The sequence below is a fragment of the Aquila chrysaetos genome, chromosome 3 (assembly GCF_900496995.4).
Source record: "Aquila chrysaetos chrysaetos chromosome 3, bAquChr1.4, whole genome shotgun sequence".
NCBI lineage: Eukaryota > Metazoa > Chordata > Aves > Accipitriformes > Accipitridae > Aquila > Aquila chrysaetos.
In genome coordinates, this window is record NC_044006.1 from 36,242,488 (window position 1) to 36,262,050 (window position 19,563).

A 19,563-nucleotide genomic window follows, 5' to 3' on the forward strand; every position below is an offset into this window, starting at 1 on the left:
TAAGATATTTATGAATGGGCAGTAGCTGCTTGTGCTCATTGCCCTGGGAGAAGCATATATATTCATAACAGCTAGTGGACTTGAATAAGTTCCACACATTTACCTTGTTTCAGAAGAAAACACAAGCTGCACCACAGCCCAGGATTTAAGGCTCATCCAAAACAGTGTCAGTTTTCATGGGAAGGAAAAAAATAATCCATAGTCAGCTAACACATGAATACATGCAAGTACACGCACCATCCTGGAACATACTTTTGACAACTGTGTAGTGAATCCTTGATTGAACGTACTATTCAGTATGATTCAAAATCTGGGTTTCTTGAGGGCATTTCCATGAGTACATTCTCAATTATATAAATAATCACTAGATACTTATCAGATACTTCCCTTATTCAGAAATAACTCCTGTGAATAAGCACTCAAAAAAACCAAAAAAATCTTTTTTTTTGACCATTTCTTCCCTTTTGAATTACTATAAGCTTGAGACTTCAGTAGTCACAGAATCACATACTTTCTGCTGCACTGGAGATGCATGAAAATGTAAGAATCCTGAAAAAAACAACAATCAAAATGGAGAGTCAGACTCATGAAATCTGTGGTCTAACATAACCTCTGGCCCTAACAGTGACTAGTACCACAAAGAAAGGTATATTGTAATGCACAAGTACAGAATAACCTGCCCATAATAAACTTGTTTTTTTCCTATAACTATGCCTTAAAACATAGTTCTAAGGTTGGGAGGGGGTGTTTATCCCAACTTCTGTTAATGCGTATGTTCTAATCATCCATGTAACTGTCCATTCTTCTTTTTGAATTTATGCATTTAGACCAAGATACCTAGTTTGCCGAAAGTTCCCAAAGCTAATTATGTATTGTGTAAAAAAAAAAAAAAAAAAAAGTTTCAAACAGCTATCTCCATTTATTGCCTTTCAATGTAGTTCTTTGTTCTTGCTGTAAGTTAAAGCGCATGATTTATTTATACATACACCCCCCACTGACTACTCATCCTCCAACCTAGGCTGGTTCTATTTCTTCCAGTACATCGTCACAAGGAATTCCTTCCAATGCCACAAATCATTTCTGCCCATCCTGCAGTCCTTCTCTATTTTTACTGCATTTTCTTCAGAGTGATGCAGAACAAAATGAAGGATTCCTATTATAAAGCATCATGATGTAAACCAGCAGGAACTACTAACCACAAATCAATACTACTCTGTTTTATAAAATTATTTTTGTTAATTTTGTCTTTTTTAAATTTTTTTTTAAGAGCCAGACAAAAGCCTAACTTGCTAGCTTTTTTCCTTCAGCAAGTGTCGTTAATTTAATATTCAGCAACATGCAATTGGGTCAAATTATGTACTCAGAAGACTTTACTTGGATTTGTCAGCTGCAAAATTTCATCTGCCATCACAGCGGCTATTCCCTAAGCTTTGCTAGATACCCCCTAAAGTTCATCAGCCTTCCTCCAATTCATTTTGTGTCACCCACAAATTCTACCATCTCTTTACTCATCTTTTGGGATTGCTATACAACAGTAACATTAATAACATTCACCCTACTACTCATATTCCTACATCTTCCCATTAATCTTCTATGCTCTCCAAGTGTCCAAGTGCCTCTGAGCATGACACACACCCCAGAAGACAGTATAACCCCGAGTTACGCTACACCGCAACTCCTGCCGAAGGAACGGTTCCAGTGAGTCTGCCTCATGCTTCTCCATTCGACATTCTTAAACATTTCTTATAGGATAGCAGTTTGGAATGAGAACTTTTTGAAAGTCTAGGAAAAAAATTAACCATTAATGTCTTCTAACACGAAATAATAGTCTGGTTTAGTTTTAAATGTACCTGTTCATCATCTTTAGTTGTACCTGTACCTTCTTCATTGGACCTAGTTGTAGAAACACTCATAACGAGACACAATCTACTATAGTCTATCATCTTGTGTACCTTTCTTTGCCTCTGCTTCCTAGGAGGATTCTACTCTTAACGGAGAAAGCAGCCATAGACATCCTGTGATCCAACAAACCCTTTCAATAAGCAGCAATATAACCAAGAAAAGGAGAGGTTAAATTTGATGATTCACATCAAAGCACTCACAATATTTCACTAAACCTGTCTGGCTGCTGCTACCACCGCCAACTGACATATTTTCTTTCTTCTCAGTCCTTTGTTGGGCAATCCAAAAGTGGGGTAACAATCCAGAATGAAATACTACATACTAGTGAAATTCACTCCTCTTGTTGAAAAAAAGCATTTGTCCCAAAAGGCACTCTTCTAAACTCAAAAGTCTGCAAACAGCAATGCTTCCAAGAGCTCACATGCATTCCACACAAAACCTGTATCCATTTAAATGTCAGCTCACAAATGTAGCTAAGATGTATAAAGAAAGCACTTCCATTTCTGGGATTTTAGAAAGTTCTTTGGTACACGAGGTTGCAGTCAGCTTTCAGTAAGAAATTGCTCCAATGGGTCAAACACGATTTTATAGCAGCAAGTGCTACATTTAGACTCCATTCTCACTGCTTTTTTCATCTCTTTTTGAGGGGGGAATTTCTTCCATGTTTTTAAAAACAGTTTGTCCTTGTTTATTTCAGCTATTGTGTCTCCATCTAAAATCATCAGAATCAATGATTCAGAAATACTACTATAGCAATCTTTTTTTCTAAAAGCACAGTATCAGATAGTTATTTCTATCTTAAGAAACAGCTTTCTAAGACAAAAATAGCATTGATCTCCACAGCTGTAAACATAGCATCTGAATACATCCAAGAATGCAATACATTTCACCTTCCTAGTACTTATTATCAGCAAAAGCTTTAAAGTATCAGAACAAGAGTAGGTAACAAACCACAAACATTATTGAAACTGGGAACCAAAATAGTCCAGTAACTTAAGATGTAGACCATGCGATCATAAAATGCTTAAGAGAAGCAATTCTGAATTGAATATTTTAGAAAAAGAATGGTACATTATTTCTTTTCTAGAGGGGATCAATATAGTAAATGCTGGATGTAAAAGTGAGATGGACTGCAGGCATGTAGCTTCCTTTCTTCTTTGGACTACCACCTCACAACCGTAGATTGTTCCTTCAGACTTCATTTAATAAATTGCCAATTCTGTGCCAATTTCATACTCTGCAGTTAATGTTGTACTGCTACAACTTAACCATCACTTACTTAAATGACATTACTTACATCACATCCTCCACTTAAAAATTAAGCAAGTTTCTCAGCCCTGTGACTGCAAAGTAAAAAACTTGAAAACGTATGATCCTTACGAACTCGAAAATCAGAAAACAAATAATAAAACAAACATAGCCTTTTAAGTTAATCTCAACTTAAAAATTGTTGGAGACCAAAAGAACTGTATTTTTAATTGGCTGGAGAGTAAGAAGATGATTAATAGATAACTGATAATAAGGAATATTCTTTGTGCATTTGACTCTTGAACACCATTCCTAATATTTCCGCAGAAGAATAATGCTTCCTTTTTCCTCCTATCTACTAAATATAAAAAGTGAATTATCTAAGCACATGTGAATCTTCTGAAAGGTGGACCTTAACCAAAAGCCTCCATAAGTCTAGATAAATTGCTCACCAGCATGTAGATCAGCCTTTCTGGCTGCCCTCCCAGCAAGCTGTCCTCTCACAGGTCTGAGGTTGTTCAAGACAGAGATACTGATTCTTTAAAGCCTGTTTTGTGAGAACCTACTGTAACACAGTTCTGATCTGACGGATACAAGCAAACAGTTCACTTTTCTTCATCACTAACACATGTTAAAAAATTATCCTCAAGTTCTCTGAAGAGTGTACAATGTGGTATTGAACAGACCATTTCATTCTTCATTACTCAAGGGCATTTCAGCATGAACCCATTCCTACTCATGGAAAGCCTCAACTAAATGTCAGTGGGATTGAATGCACATCAGCTGAGGCTTTGGTCTAATCATCAAGCACACACTTAAGTACCCCCGCTGAATACATGCTTCCTGAATGGGACTTCAGTCGCTTCATACACAGGAGCTGAAGAGCCCCTGCTGAAAACAGAAGGGTATGTATGCTACATGAATGATGAGATAATGAAGATGCTGAAACACTACAGAAATACCGCAAGCGGAGCTTACATCCCGAAGCAGGTGATGGTCAATGTACTAGCACAGGTTCTCCTACACACAGTGAGTGAGTCAGGCTTCTTGGGACACCTCCACGCAAAACCACGTTCTGTACGACCAAGCTTTTTGCTTGGCAGAAGTCTCACTCCTGTTCAAGCAACATCAACCACAGAAAAAAGAACTGGCAATAAACTGGATGGATTAAATTGACCAAATTTTCAACCATCCTGGACACCATTTCCCAGATGACAAAAATGGCAATCTGTTAGCATGGTTTTTCTTTCTCAACATTTAAAAACCAAAATACTCCCACCCCCCAACTGTCAGTTTTCAGCTAAACCCTAATATTACAGATGAACTCCCTACCACAGTGAAACATCCTGACAGCACACTGTGGGTTCCTTTAATGAAACAAACAACAAAAAAAAGGATGTAGTGTTTCCAAGTAAGTTTTCTATTCAAAAAAAGAAAAGCTGATTCCACCTGCATGGAGTCAGCTACACTACTCCAGACTAAAGAAACTGCTAAAAACCAAAAAGATCCATAGTCCTACAGAGCAGGTTAAGGGAGAAGGGCAAAGTGAAAAAGCAACCACTAGCATGTCTGCAACAAACACAATTTGGATCACACTGCTCGGGAACAAAAGTTTCATCAAAAGTGAAAGCTATGATTTAAAAAGAAGAGTATGCATTACATTTGCAAAGGTGTTTTTTTCTTCCAAAGTAATAAAAAACTTCTAATAGGCCTAACGCGATCCAAAACTTGAGGGTTTTTTTCTATCTTATGTTTTATAAAATTAACCTTACTTTTACTTATTTCTTATCTCTAGTCCTGAACAACAGTTCACGACCAGAACAGGTCTGCTGTTGAAGGCAATTTTCACACTTTAGGACACTGACTTTGACCTAATTGAAAGGAAACGCTGCTTTCTGACATGATGAATTATCTTTTTGACATAACAGACAGGACCGTTGCTTCTCTCTGAGCTCAATCTTTATTTCATGGTCATTTTTATCAAATCAGTGCTGGTGGTAATAGATCAAATGCTTAGAATTTCAATGAAATTGCCATTTACAAAGGTTTTAGGCTTCCGCAAATTTTCTCTGTTTGGTTTATTCTGCTTGTGGTTTAGTCTCAATGTCTTTCCAAAAGGTTTTGCCGACGCTCCTGGGTAGTTCCCAGTAAGGCTCAGCCTTCCTGGCAGCTCTGTGACTAGAGCTAGGCTGGGGTACGAGGGAGTCTGTTCCACATTCCCTGCTCTCCTGATTTCCCAGTGGTGAACACAGCAAGCTCTATGCTTGTAGTCTGACCCTGGGTACCATCCAGGTTGTTTTGTATTTCTGAACATCACCACGTGGGTGGCTTTGTATTTCGTAGCAAGTTGAAAAGGTCAACAGGCAGTTAGCACCTATGGGTTGATAATAAAACTATATACATACACACGTATATGTATTTAAACCATCTATAAATAGTTTCTATATTAGCTATGGCTATATACAATACATATTAGTTTATAGTTATATAAGCAATCTGTATTTATATTAAAAATACATCCAAAAATGCAAATAAAGACACACACACACATATATCTAAAACATACAACATAATAATTAACAGTATTCTCTTATTACATCTAATCACATTGATAGCCAAAAGAAGCCAATAGATACAAAAGTCACATGCTAGGTATTTGACCCTTTAAAAATTACATCTTCCAAATGATGGTACCTCCAGTAATTATCTACATAACTTCATACCTTTTTCTTCTTCTCAAAGAGCCCTTTCTCTCTAACATAATATTACAGTTTGTTCAGTTTCAGTACCTGATAACAGAGCACTGACTTTGTAGGAGTAGCTTTCTGATAGCTCATCTCTTACACATATGTACTGCAAATAAAGCCAGATGATGTTGAACCAGTCTTCTGAAGCTACCATTTTAGAAAAACTATGAACAACTGAGAAAAATATGGTTGCATAATTTTTAACAAAACAATATGGAACCTGATGCGATGCATTAATGGTCCATAATGTTATTGAACAAGACTACAAGAGAGACACTTTACTTGCACTTGCTTGTCAGACAATTACTCTCTGCTACTGTAATACTTCATGTGCATACTTCCAAGGAAGACTCATGAACGCACAGGTTCATTAAGGGAATAAGAGAATCGATTGTAAAATGGAAAAGGCCGAGTGAGGTCATATTTCAAAGAGATGAATATGGTACACTCCATTATGTTGTAATCAGCCTCTCTCTTTCATCCTAAGAACTGTAATAGTCTATCCTAATTTTCAAGAAAAAAAGAAAAATTCTCACTGCCTGCATCGTACCTTCATCCCAAATACAGTGAGGAATTCAAATGCGCTGCAGGCAGTTTCCATTTACCATGGTCTTTGGAGCAGACGGTATTGATGTTGCTGACCATTTTTCTCCTTAATAAGAAAAACATTCAAATGCTACTAATATTGCTGCCTTGGCAAACCACATTTAATAGATGGGACTTGCCCTGTACATGACACATAGAACATCAATCAAGGCTGAATTTTATTTCAATTTATTATGGTTGCTGCCTAAATGAAAAAATGCTTATATCGTTAAAATGTCTTACAATATAAATGTGCAAATGATGTAATCACCCATTTTGTGAGAAAATTCTGATTTTGATTAAAAATATCTACAGTTGAACTTCTAAATATTTAATAAATGCAAAACCAAAAAACACAACCACATTAAGAAACCGCAGTAATTGGTATCTGGTGTAATATCATGATTTTGTGCTCGATAGCTTTTACCTTCAGAAGATGAGTTTATACGGTATTCTTTTAAAATGATAAGAGCTGCCTTTTTGTTAAAATCATCCAGAATAAATTACTTTAATCTTGGATTTATTCAGGACTCTCACATGTGTGGTTTTTTTCAAGTTATCATTTATCACCATTCTTTGCTTGCTATAGCCAGCTGACTCCAGACTCTGAACCTGGTGGCCTGCAAAAGCCCTGAAAGCTTTCCAAGCTAAGCCACTCTGGACACCACACGATTACCAAGGGGTAGAAAGCAACATCTTCCAAGAAAATAGACAATACTCAATTTCGTAATTGATTTAGAGTGCCCGAACCTGTCCCAGTTGTAGAGACAAAATGTAATGCTTGGCACAGTCCCGCTGGCACACACGGCAACTGACTTCCCCTGGAGCTCGCTGTGATGATGGCTCTCCTACCTGCTGCCTCCAGAATTGCACAAAACAACGCAGGCAAGGTAACGGCCATGCTGCGGTGAGCGCTACAGATTGCCAGGTCAACCCAGTGGTACTTAAACCTCATTAAACTGTCATATACTCTCTCTATATTATTAGCATACAATTATTATATAAATACAATACTCCCTCCTTACGAACAGCTGACTGTTTCTGCTGTGTTCATTTGGCAATGCTCAGAAGTCCAGAGCCTAAATGTACTGTAACATATCAAAAAACGATAAACGCTTACAGAATTTCACAAGCACATAACAGGCCAGGGGAAAAAAAAAAAAAAAAAAAAAAAAAAACCACAACAAAAAAACCCCCAAAACCACACAACAGTTTCTACTAGAAAACGAGAGTTTAGCACGGATCTGTGGGCAACTTCCTCATGTTTTCCTTACTTGGACAAAAGCATTTGAAACGGAGTTTGGATGCAACAAGCAAAAGATTGAACTGCAGAAACGGTCTCTCAGCACATATAGGAAACCATGATAAGATGTGATGAACAGACAGGTAGTATAGTTACACACTACATCACTTAGTGCTGCAGTTCGTCAGGTAACCACCGCTCATGCACAAGTCCCAGCACCTTTGATGAGAGGGAAGGCGGCATGCAAGGGTTTTGCCTTGCACTGCATTTTATCATAACTGAGAACTGAGGAACAATTTGAACTTGGCCTTTAAAAAAAACAATGGATAAATAACTGGAAATGAAGGAAGTGCAGGAAAGCTACATGACAGATAAATGGGACTTTTATAACATTGCATATTGTAAAGTTTGCCAGAATGTGTTGAAAGAAGAGCCAGTTAAAAATCACATCCTGCTGCAGCTGTCCAACTTTATAGCCAAAACGTTCATATTAATTCCATTAAACAATTAGAGAAGGAAATCCAAAATATTATTACAAGTATGTTGGCTTGACACTGTATTTCTTCCAGATTTAATAACAGATACAGTACTCTCAACTTCAAAGGGTGATGAACTTATACAAATTGTGGGTATTCGCACCCTCAGGGCCACAGAGCAGTTGTCCTATGGAAATCCTACAAAACCTAAACTTGACTAAACATTTCTGACAGACATTTTAGAAAAGAAAGAAAGGATATTCTAGTAGTTATGGAACTAGCCTGACATATAGGGGATCTCAATTTAATTTCCTTGTCTGCCAGACTTCCCTTCATAATCCCAGACACAGCAAATCATTTTCCTTACCCTACTTTCTCATCTTTAGAATGGAGAAGACCATTTAAATACCTGAATCAAGCAAGTTTTAAACAAAGGGGAAAAAAATATCCTTTTCTTCTATGGTTTTTTCTTCCTCAGGTAGAAAGTCACCTGAAAGCTCAGTCTTCCAAAGGCTTTGACTCTATGCTGCTGCATATCTTGAAATCAAGAAAACTATTTATAAGTAACACACCTTATATGTTGCAGGTCTTAAAGCCACTGGAGAGCCTTCCATTTCAAAACTACTGCTCTGTGATAAGAAAAGATACAGAAGAATGAGCACTGGGGAAGTTAATAAACAAAATGCATTCATGGCCCATTACTTCAAATAACTTTACTATATAAATAGTCCACTCATAAAATAATGGCCTCAATTAACATTTAATTCTCACACAATGCATTTGTAATGTACCACAGGGATTAAAAGTTCTGCATGAATATCACTATTCTAGAAGTGCCACAACTTACAAGAGAAGTACTGACATAGTTTCCACTGGATTAAAAGCAGTTCCTAGTCTTTCCCCACCATGCTTCTCTGCTAGGCCTCCTTGTCCTAGAAGAATTACAAGAAAAGAGACTCTACTACGTGTGGGAACTCCCAATCTGCTAGCTGATGATGATCTTCAGCCTTGGTCTGAAAATTCATAAGCACACTAGTGCAGCACAACTACAGAGGAGAAAGCTCAAAGGTCCCACCAACCTCCATCTGTGGAGGTGTGGTTTGAGACTGTTCGGGAAGCAAGTGATGAGAATTCACTGTCTAAGTCCATGCTTCAACCCTTTTCACAACAAGGTGGAACAAAGCAAGTTTTCTGAGACACCCCTGCCCCCATCAGCTAAAAAAATGTCAGCGCTGCCACAGCAGGGACAAACACTTGAGGACAAGACCAAGGCAACAGTGGAAGAGTCCTTCTGACTTTATCTGGACATTCTGACAGCGGAACGCGCTACAAGGGCAGCTGTGATGCTTCTAACTTGATAGACCTAAGTGTCATGTGAAAGACCTCCCCTCACTCAGCCATCTTAGTGTTTTCCAAGCTAATGCATTCTCTTTTAGCACAGAAAATTAAGTTAACTGGGAAAGAGAGTATCTTTGTAATATGTGGTTGCTTTTATCCTGCAACACAATGACTGAGCATTCATGAGATGATAACTCAGTCAATTAATCAAACACCAACAAAACACATTCTAACAATGACTGCTGCATTCATGGTGTCATTTTAGGAACGGACTCCAGAACACACAGATATTTTTTTGTCCCATGGGTTTGACCTGAATCCTAATGAAATTAACTGCTAGAAGAAGCCAAGCCAGTACAAGCTACCAGCTTTCAGGGCATGCTGCAAAACCTGCTGAAAAAGCCAACAAATGCTTCCCCTAGAAGTCAGAAAGAAGGCCAGAAAGCTCCTGGAAATCTGAAACGGACCTCACTGTGCTTTGATGAAGTAGTGCTTTGATGGTGAAGTGATGGATTGAAAAAATATTAAGAGTTAGTATAAGACAGAGATCTAAATATAAAATCCTGCCAACACCTATTATGCTCAAAATGTATTTAGGGTCATGTTAGGACTTCTGCCTGGGGGTTCATCTAAGGCATAAAAAAAAAAAAAAAAAAAAGACCTAATTCAAAGAAAATGAATTATGCAAAAAATAAATAGCTGCTTTTCAGCTATTATTTTCCTTGCAAGTATTGTCTTATTTTAAATTTATTGTTAATACAGTATGTTAGCAGTTGTCCCTAATAAGCTCTGCATACATCCAAGAAAACTGCATACACTGACAAAGACGCTTCTAGTTTTGCACAACACATGGCTTTTTTATATATGTTCTCTCTTGAAAACTACTCCCTCACAAAATGAAAATTCAGCAGAATCTCTAATAGCTTTCATATTTCAGTCTAATAGGTAGCGTGGCATTGCACTGCCACCCACCTTTGCTACAATATTGCACAGCACATTTAACAGACATTTGCTTCCTTCACACAGTCCTTATGTGCAGCTTCTGCAGGACCTTAGTATTAACATTTAACAGAGTCTATGAGCATAAAGCACGTTTATGAACACCTGCTAGAACATTTTATTTGCCTTAAGAGTTTTATTATAACTGTTAAATTTTCTTGCTATGCTTTATGGGCCAAATCTTGGTCCAGTTTTAGCCTAAACTCCCATTGACTTCAACAGCAAGCAAATTTGATTGTATGTGGGTTTCCATACAAATTCAATACAGCTTTGAACAAAATGAGATCGCTGGTAAGCACAATACTGGACAGAAAAATCCAGTGCCTAGGAGCTCTAAACAAAACCACTGAACCCAGCCTCCAAATAGACTTAAAAATAATAAAAGAAAATAAACCCCACACCCACAAGTCTGTAACCTTCACGCTGCATTACAAAACCTCACCGACTCTGAGGCTGGAAGTACAAGGCATACAGGTATCCCATCCACAAAAGCCTACGGCCTCCATGCCTCGGTGGGATGTTCTACCATCACCTACTCCCTCTCAGGTCTCTTGCTGATGCTCCTGACACCAAAATCTTTGTCCTCTGCGTTAAAGGCAGCAAAGGCCAGAATCTGGCCATGTCCGCATCAATCTCCTCCTCTGACACCTCCAGACAGTCACAGCCCTCTGCAACAAGACAGGACAGCCTGGAACAAAGCGCACAGAGCCAGAAGGTGTAGCTGGGGAGCAGTCCAAGGAAGATGTTGCCGAGGAAGCTATGCCAGGAGCCTGACTGTTCTGAACGTGTTCTTTACAACTGCTCTCCTTTGACAGAGTTTTACCATCGTTACTGGAAATGTTCGTAACAGCCCTGCTGGTGAGACTGAATGTGACTACATACAAGCGAGCAACACGGCTCCTTGCAGCTGTGAGGACTCCACGAAGTCTGCTTGGAACTCCTCTAAGAAGACTGAACCTCATTTGAAAACACATAGGCATTACTTTGACCACCACTATAGAAAGCCCTGAAATACTCAAGACAGACAGCTAGTAAACAGTAGACAATGCCACTTCTGTTTCACAAAAGCTTGACGGTAAATGCTTGATTCAATGCATACTATTAAGCCCCAAAAAATCAAAACAATTATAAAAATGAAATTATAGACACAATGATGAATGGCGACAGATGAAATGTTAACAGATCTAGCACCATACACAAAAATCATTGATTTTCCCTGATTACTACTTAGGTGATCAGAGTGTATGAGGTCCTAGTTGCCTGCTTGCTCTAGATTTTATTAATGCTCCAATATCAGAAACCCAATTTGGAAATCAATGCTTACTTCATCATTTTTCTCTGAAGGATTCTATTATTCACAATTGATTTAACAGAAATGAAAGGCTTACCATTAACAAGACCCAGCTGCTGACACTTCTTAGATGAATTATTGAACTTCTAAAAGTGAATTAACTTAACCATCACCAAGACTTATTGTCTGATGTTTCTCATACCAAAGTCAGTGTATTTATAATTACAGAACCAAGTAGTCGAAAGTAGCTTCTTTGCTGCCTCCTTGAACACCCACCAGACACACCAAGGAAAAATTAAGATTTGCAAAGATACAAATAGGAGTTATGCACCACATACAGTCAGTGAAAGCTTACTGTCTAACTGCCTTTTTATGCCCTTAATCTTCATCCTCTTTCTAAAACTCAAAGGTACAGGTTGCTTCAAGCTTCAGAAAATAGGAAATCCAATTTATGTCAAGTTACATCTTTTGCCAATGAGATTACCATAGTCAAAGATCCCTAGAGCTGACCGTGCCCTGCCAAAAGCCTACAGAAGACGATTATTAATTCCCTTTAGGTACAAAGTGAAGATCCATCTTATGAATCGAGATAAAAGTAGCAAGTATTAGACAATTGCAAGTAGAAGTAGTACTACAACTCCACCCCCAAAAGCAGTGTAAACGTACAAAGCAGGAGGCCTATGCACAAAATCTGTCATCTGAGCTAAGGGCTATCTGCTCAGAACACAAATCCATCATGCCTATTTTCCAGTCTAAAAAGGACTATGTATCGCCCAAGGTGAATCGAGTTCCTCATATAAGAGCTTTTGCTCTGCAGATTAGAACCTAATGAAAGTCCAATACCAAGAAAGAACAGGGTCGGAAGGGCACTTCATCAGACCGGCCTCTGTGTTGTAATCCTATGAATTAACTTCAGCCTCAAATACTACGCATTCCCTACCAGGTACACTGCTAATAATGCTATTCATCATTGACAAGTGGTGATAAAAATCTTGAGTGTCAACAGTGTAACACCACCCAGCCACACTGGTCTATAAACAACTTACTGTCAAACACACAAGGACTTGTGCTAAGCAATATGCTATCTTTAAGCCACAGGTTAGCAGGACCACAGCTGTCTAGTGGCATATCAAGAACAACTCTTCAGCTATCAAAACTAGTGAACATTTCAGGTCTTACTAGACTCCTTGCTAATCTGTACTACCTGGCTGAATATGCTTTCAAAATGCTGTCTCCTTTAGCATTCACCACACTTGCAGAGCTCAGCTTGATTATACTTACCTCTGTAATTGCTCTGAAGACTTCATCACACGACCAAGTTGAGACTGTCATGAAATCCACTCAGAACGTCTTCCGGATTAATAACACAAATTTCTGCCTTTTACGGTAGAATGATGAGATAGCATACCTGTTCTATCCTTTTCACACAAGCTGAAAGTCAACGACTGCCCAAAATCGCTAGAGTCTCTTCTCAGAGCCCTCAATGGATTTGACTGGTTGCACGCTGCTAGAGGCAAAACATCTGGGCCTTTTTCACTAGGGTTGGTATCTGAGGAGGATATGCTTAGAGCAAACCAATCTCTTCTTGAGTACTGTATTTCTCCTTCCCAAATCCCTCCATCTGTTTTAACCCCTATCTTACTGGAACTAACTTTTTAAAATTCTGCTTACATTGGACAAGAAATTTAAAAATTAATGAAAATGGGAAGGAAAGAAGCCTGACAGACAGAGCCTCCCAGATCTTAAGTCTTACTGTCTTAGGAAAACAGGCCAAAATCATGAAATTATGATTATGTTGAAAATATTTAGGTACCCAAATTTTTCAACGTGCCTCTTCTCTATAAAATAACACTTTTGAAATGGACGCTGACTGGCCACAACTGAAGCCTGGTTCAATCTGATATCTGCATAAAACACATCTCAGCAAGTAGGTTATAACAACTTTTTAAAAAAAGACATGGACATTGGCATGTTTCCTGCCCTTCTTGCACTCATTTTTTCCAGTATTTCCCACATTGTGAAATACCTCTTAACGTTATAAAGACAGAGCAGATTGCAAAAGTGGTCTTAGTGGTTCCAATGGGAGTAACGCGGTCAGAATCTGGCATTCAATAAAGTTTCCATTTCTACATAGGTTTCATTTATTTTTCAGTTTAAAAATAAGACCATATTTTGGCATGTAACTAGAGCTGCTCCTACAACGCAAAAGAAATAACACTGCTGGCGAGCCTCAGAGCTGTTCCGAGACAAAACTGTGTTGGCAGAACTTTTAGAAAATTTCTTTTTGACTAGAGGCAGAATTTGACACCAGCATAAATGGGAGAAACTTCACTGAAATCAATCATGTTAAACATGCTTACTTATTGCAGGTCTGAATCCACATTAAGTTTATATAATGCAAATATATTTAGCTGACATGGAATTTAAATTCTGTTGAACCAATTCTGTTTATCTTCTACATGTATATAACAACTTAGCATCAAATTCTATGATGTTCTTCTGTGAACACTGTTTTTCCTCACACACAAATGCCACCATGCTGTTTACTAAATACCATGACCATGCCACACGTCTTTTAATGTAACAGTTATCCAGTTCAGGTGGCTAGGATATGATCAAATTACAGTTGCAAGATCTATATTCCTGCATCAATTACAGGCACAGAAAAAATAACATAAATCTGACATTTCACAACTTCTGAGGGTTTGATTTTGCAACCTACTTTCTAAAATACCTTTTTTGCACGTCATACCCAAGGTTTTTTTAGAGCATGAATAAGTTAACCAATATGCAGCGTTGCTCCTTCAATACAGATCACAGCAAGATTTGATTCTCAACTTCACTATAGCACAGACAACCAGGAAAGTATTCAGGTACCTGAACATAGGTGTCCATGTCCTTGGATATCCAGGATACAGCTGGATGATGGATGCAACAAAGAACTTAAAAGGAAATCTGAACCATTTTAGATCAGCTATTAAAAGCAACTGAATTGAGTCCTTCTTGCCAGAGAGAGAGAAAGCTATCGTGATATCAGGCTGCTGAGGTAAGCTTATGGGTTTGAGGAACGGGTTACAGTAAGGCCCTCTTTTTTTACCTCCTACCCAGGAAATGCACATTGTTTGTTCTTACTGTGAAAGCAGAGTGGGCAACAGGAGCATTAAATCAGCTACCACAGGCAGGCTTCAACAGATACACGGAAGCAGGGTAACCAAAAACCTAGCATTTTCCAATGGGTACTGCTCCTCCCCTTCTTTACTGGTTGAGTAATCCCAGCTTTGGGAAAGCTCATGATTCTGGCAAGGTGATAACTTTTTCCTAATGAACACAGGTTAGAGAAGAGAAACTGATTTTTAAACTTCCATATCTTATCAGATCTCAACAGAATTTCATTGGTTTAGAAAAAGACATTGAAATTGTTTGAGAATTATCGTCTTGCCAAATAGCAAGATCTGCTGCAAACAAAGGAGGTGTAAGATCATCTCAAAGAAAAAGCAATACAGAGCTTAAATACATAAACATTTCTAAAGCCAAGTTCTAAGCACAGGTTACTTAGCCTATGGTTGACTGGACCTTAAATGCAGTTGTACTTAACTAAAAAGCTTCACTGTTTTGTTTAGCTTTTTTTTTTTTTTTTTAAAACTGTGCTTTTTTTAGCCTGCTAAACTGTTACTGAAGATAAAAATGACAAAGAAGCATAAACTGGATTTACTTACCTTCAGATTCTTAAGAATTTGTATCCAATGTACCATAATGCACAAACTGCTTCAAATAATTCAGCTAAGCACATTTGCAACACTTGATTGTAAAAGTCAGGCTGCCTACACATAAGGTATCTTTTCAATAAAATGTAACGCTTATTTTAGATGTTTATTGACTTAAAACAATTCAACAAATATGAAGAAATATAAGAGGTGATGACTATATGTTCAGACCGCAAATTAATGTGATAAATTTGATCATGAATGTAATTAATACATTGAACAGATAAGTAGAGTTAGAGCTTCAAATAAGCTTAATATGCAGCTACTTTAGGACTGAAATTCCACCCAGAGTTCTGAGAATAAATTACACAAATTTTTTCAGTGTAGCATGCCTATGAATTGGTGTCACAAAAATCATCAAATCTTCAGGAATTTAAGGCCAATGTGCAACTGAGTATAGGAAAACATGATTATCATCTTTTCACTTCCACAGTGGAAATAATGTACTACAGGTGTTTCAGAAAGACTTTGATTTTTTTAAAACAAGCAGTCTCTTTCTTTCCATATGTTACCAAGTCTAACAGAGGCACATTTTTATTTAGGCTAAATCATGCCTTACGGGACACACTTACGAGGAAGAAAGGAGGACACACAACTGGCATTTGAGACATATTGCCAGCACAAAGCTGCCAAAAGCACACAGCAGGGAGCATGTTTTGGCTATCATGAGCAGAATAAGCATGTACTCCTTAACCACTGCCAGATGGCATTTGTTTCCAAATACAGAATGCTCACTAGGCAGTTTGGAGACTGGACATACTCCTAACCTTAAACTATGCTCCCATAAAAATGCGCTGCTGAGATACCTCATTAACCATGCCTGCCTCCTAGCTTACTGCCAAATGAGAAAGACTGAATGACACAGAAAAATCAGATTTCTCCCTATGCACAAAAAAGTACTTAAAGTATATCCTAACATACTCTGGTGCTTACAGCAAGAAAGAGATTTTTTTAAGAGTGTTGGAAGAAGCTTCTGCCAACATCTCAAGAAGCAGAAGCACTGTCACTACTCCATTATACACCAATAGAAAAAGTGAAATCCAGAGACACAGAGTACCAAGAAAACACAGCAATGAACAGCAAGAGTGACTGGCACTGTGATTATAAACTATACTATCATGTTTAATACAACCTCTAGCAATCCTCACAACAGACGCTCCCTGCTTTATGTGCTGGGGCAGATTTGTGGGTAGAAGATTAATGTCCCCCTCCATCTGCTAATGACTGTATAGGTCCCCTGGGCTTTGCACCAAGGGTACTTTGCCCTTAGGATGAAACAAGAAATGGGAATTTGTGTTCATTTCTACATGTGCCTACTATTTCCAACAACACTCCCAATTGCTAAATGTGTATAATTTCAACTTTATCTACCAAAAACATATTTTATCATGGTAGTTCAACTGTGATTCCAATTAGATTTTCAAAGAGATCGGTTAAAAGGAGAACAAACCAACAGGGGGGCACTTTTCACTTTTAAAGTGCTTACCTGACACAGCCTGCATTGGTATTTTCCCTGTAAGTACTCTATTCATTAACTTTTCACTACATTTTCAAAGTGACTCCACTCTTTTGGATTTCCCTATTACTGATAGGCTGCTGTCATGGACCAAACTACCAGAGACTGCCATGAAAAGGAGAGGGCACTAATTAAAGTCCTCATTTCCTTCAGGGGATTCTGTGAGTGGATTTTAACTTACCCCTGTAACTGTACCTTTGCTCCTGAGAACTGGAGGCAAGTCAGAGGGAGCTTGACACCAGAGTAGTCTTCACGGACCTAAGCCAGTTTGACATCCTGGAAGAGTAAGGAGAAAGGGCAGTTACGAAGTGAAGCTTTGAAGGAGTAAGACAAACATACTCATGACCAGAACAATGATACTCAGGGCAAAATCAGGGAAGACCTTAATGCTACCTCCAATATCCACAAATGACAAATCAAAACCAGAGCCCTGCTTCACTGAAGTCTCTGAATGAGAGCGTCTCAGGTTCGTGACATGTTTCCTTTCTTCCTCTTCCCACTGAACACCCCTATCAATTGCAACTCTGACCCTCTCCTCAGTTCCAGCTCAAGGAAGAAGTAGGTGTCTATGCCAAAATTCCCTGTGAGCACCCAAGGGAATTCCAGGGCTGGTCAACTGTTTTGCAGTAACACTGAGCACACACTTGAGTTAAGTCAACTTAACTTGGGAGAAAGAAAAAAAAAAAAGCTGAAATACCACTGCAGCTGAACCATCAACACAAGAAAATTCTACTCCCTTTTTAAAAAACGGAAATGTGATTTCAATAACATGGCCTCTACCGATCCTTTTGATGCAGCTAGGCACTGTTTCTGTCAACCCACTCCTGCCCAACAAGAAAAGCAGGACAAGAGAGAAAGAAGTCAAGAGAGACAAGAAAAAAGGGGGGAAAAAAAAAAAAAAAAAAAAGAAAAAAAGGAATTGCTCTGTACTGGCCTTTTTCATCTTCCACTGAGAATTGCCTGGTCTCAGACAGACTCTACCAGAGTGCAGGAGCTGCAGCCACAAAAGACAATTCGTGTTTCTCTTCCCACATGAACAGCACAAAACAGTGAGTGTTGAACTAACAAAGCGCCCCTGCCTGTCCAGCCCTTAGTATTCCTAATATTACTTTGAAAACACTCTCTACTGGCTTCCCAAATCAGGAAATAGTCTAAATCAAAGATATACACTGAACATTGTCAAAATTGGTTGTAAAATCCAACCAAAAAACCCAGACTGATTTTGTATAAAACAGCAGATGTACCAGCAAAGCTATTTCTGTATCGCAATCTTGTTAGAACCAGCAGAGCTGCTCCTGTATTTCTGATCTGAATCTAGTGATATTTGGCCTTTTTCTTACGCTTCCTCAATAACAAATCATGCATTTCAGCTTTCATTTAAAAATTAAAGAAATCACCTTTCCCTTTTATATGTGTACAATGCTGGAAAACACACCCTGAGTATGATGTAAATACACAGAGCAGATAAAAGGGATTCAAAATTGCTAATATCTCCTGATTACTAAGTCACTCTCAGGTCCTTTTGGAAGCCTTAGAGTTGAAAAGCTTGAATCTCAATGCTAAAAAAAATATATATATATATATATAGTTAAGAATATTAAAGACAAAAGCAGGACTCAAGGAAGGTAAGGGCCAAAGCAAAAAAACCGCAGCTTCCCTTCCCTGTTGGGTGTACAAGATATTGTATCTCCTGCCCGATACCCTTTTGAGCAACAGCCTGTTCTCCTTAACATGCCTCCTCGATTCCCATCCTGTGGCCTGAACAGGTAGGCAGCCCCTGGAGAGAAAAGCCTCTGAAGTCTATGCATCCTACAGAGTGCCGACAGCAATCATTCAAGCTTTTATACAAGCCCGTTGTACCTCTGCAGGAAGGCCAGGCTCAATGTGGCCCACAGAGAAAATACAGCAGCCTGCATTGATAGTATCTACTTACACTGCTGCTAATTATATCTATATATATCTATATATATATATAGATATGTATATACTGTCTCCCCACAGTCTTTCTGACAAGCTGAACAAGAATCTTAACTTTTAAGACTGAATCACTGCTAGCATATTTAACTCAAGTACTGGTAAAAGGCATTTAATGTCATTTACAAAAAACCAAACACATAATTTTTGGGGGAGGAGCAGGGGGGTTACTGTGGATACGTTCCTCCCCCCTTCTCCCACAAGTAAGCATGTATGCACACAGACTTACAGCATAAGAAATAAACTTGTTCTCCACTACTGAATTTTCCAATTTGAACATACAGACATCAATATATAAAGTTCACGTTATTTCAGTGAGATACTGCTTGAGCAAATACTGCTGGCAGAATTACAACTCACATAACATAGATTATTTGGTCATCGCTAACTCGAGGAGAAACTGAAGTCTTAAGGCCAAATCTATGGGGATTCCTGGTGATGTCATTACGACCTCACACCAGATGCCCAAGACAAGAAGTG

At 38.4% G+C, this 19,563-nt stretch overlaps 1 protein-coding gene across 2 annotated transcripts in view; it reads right to left on the reverse strand.

Moving 5' to 3' along the window:
• RARB (retinoic acid receptor beta) overlaps nt 1–19,563 on the reverse strand; it is a 334,393-nt gene that overhangs the window by 307,344 nt on the left and 7,486 nt on the right. For both annotated transcript variants that reach the window (XM_030007663.2, XM_030007661.2), the window contains exon 2: nt 17,291–17,385. The gene's annotated coding sequence lies outside the window, so the exon portion shown is untranslated. The remainder of the gene's footprint in view (nt 1–17,290; nt 17,386–19,563) is intronic.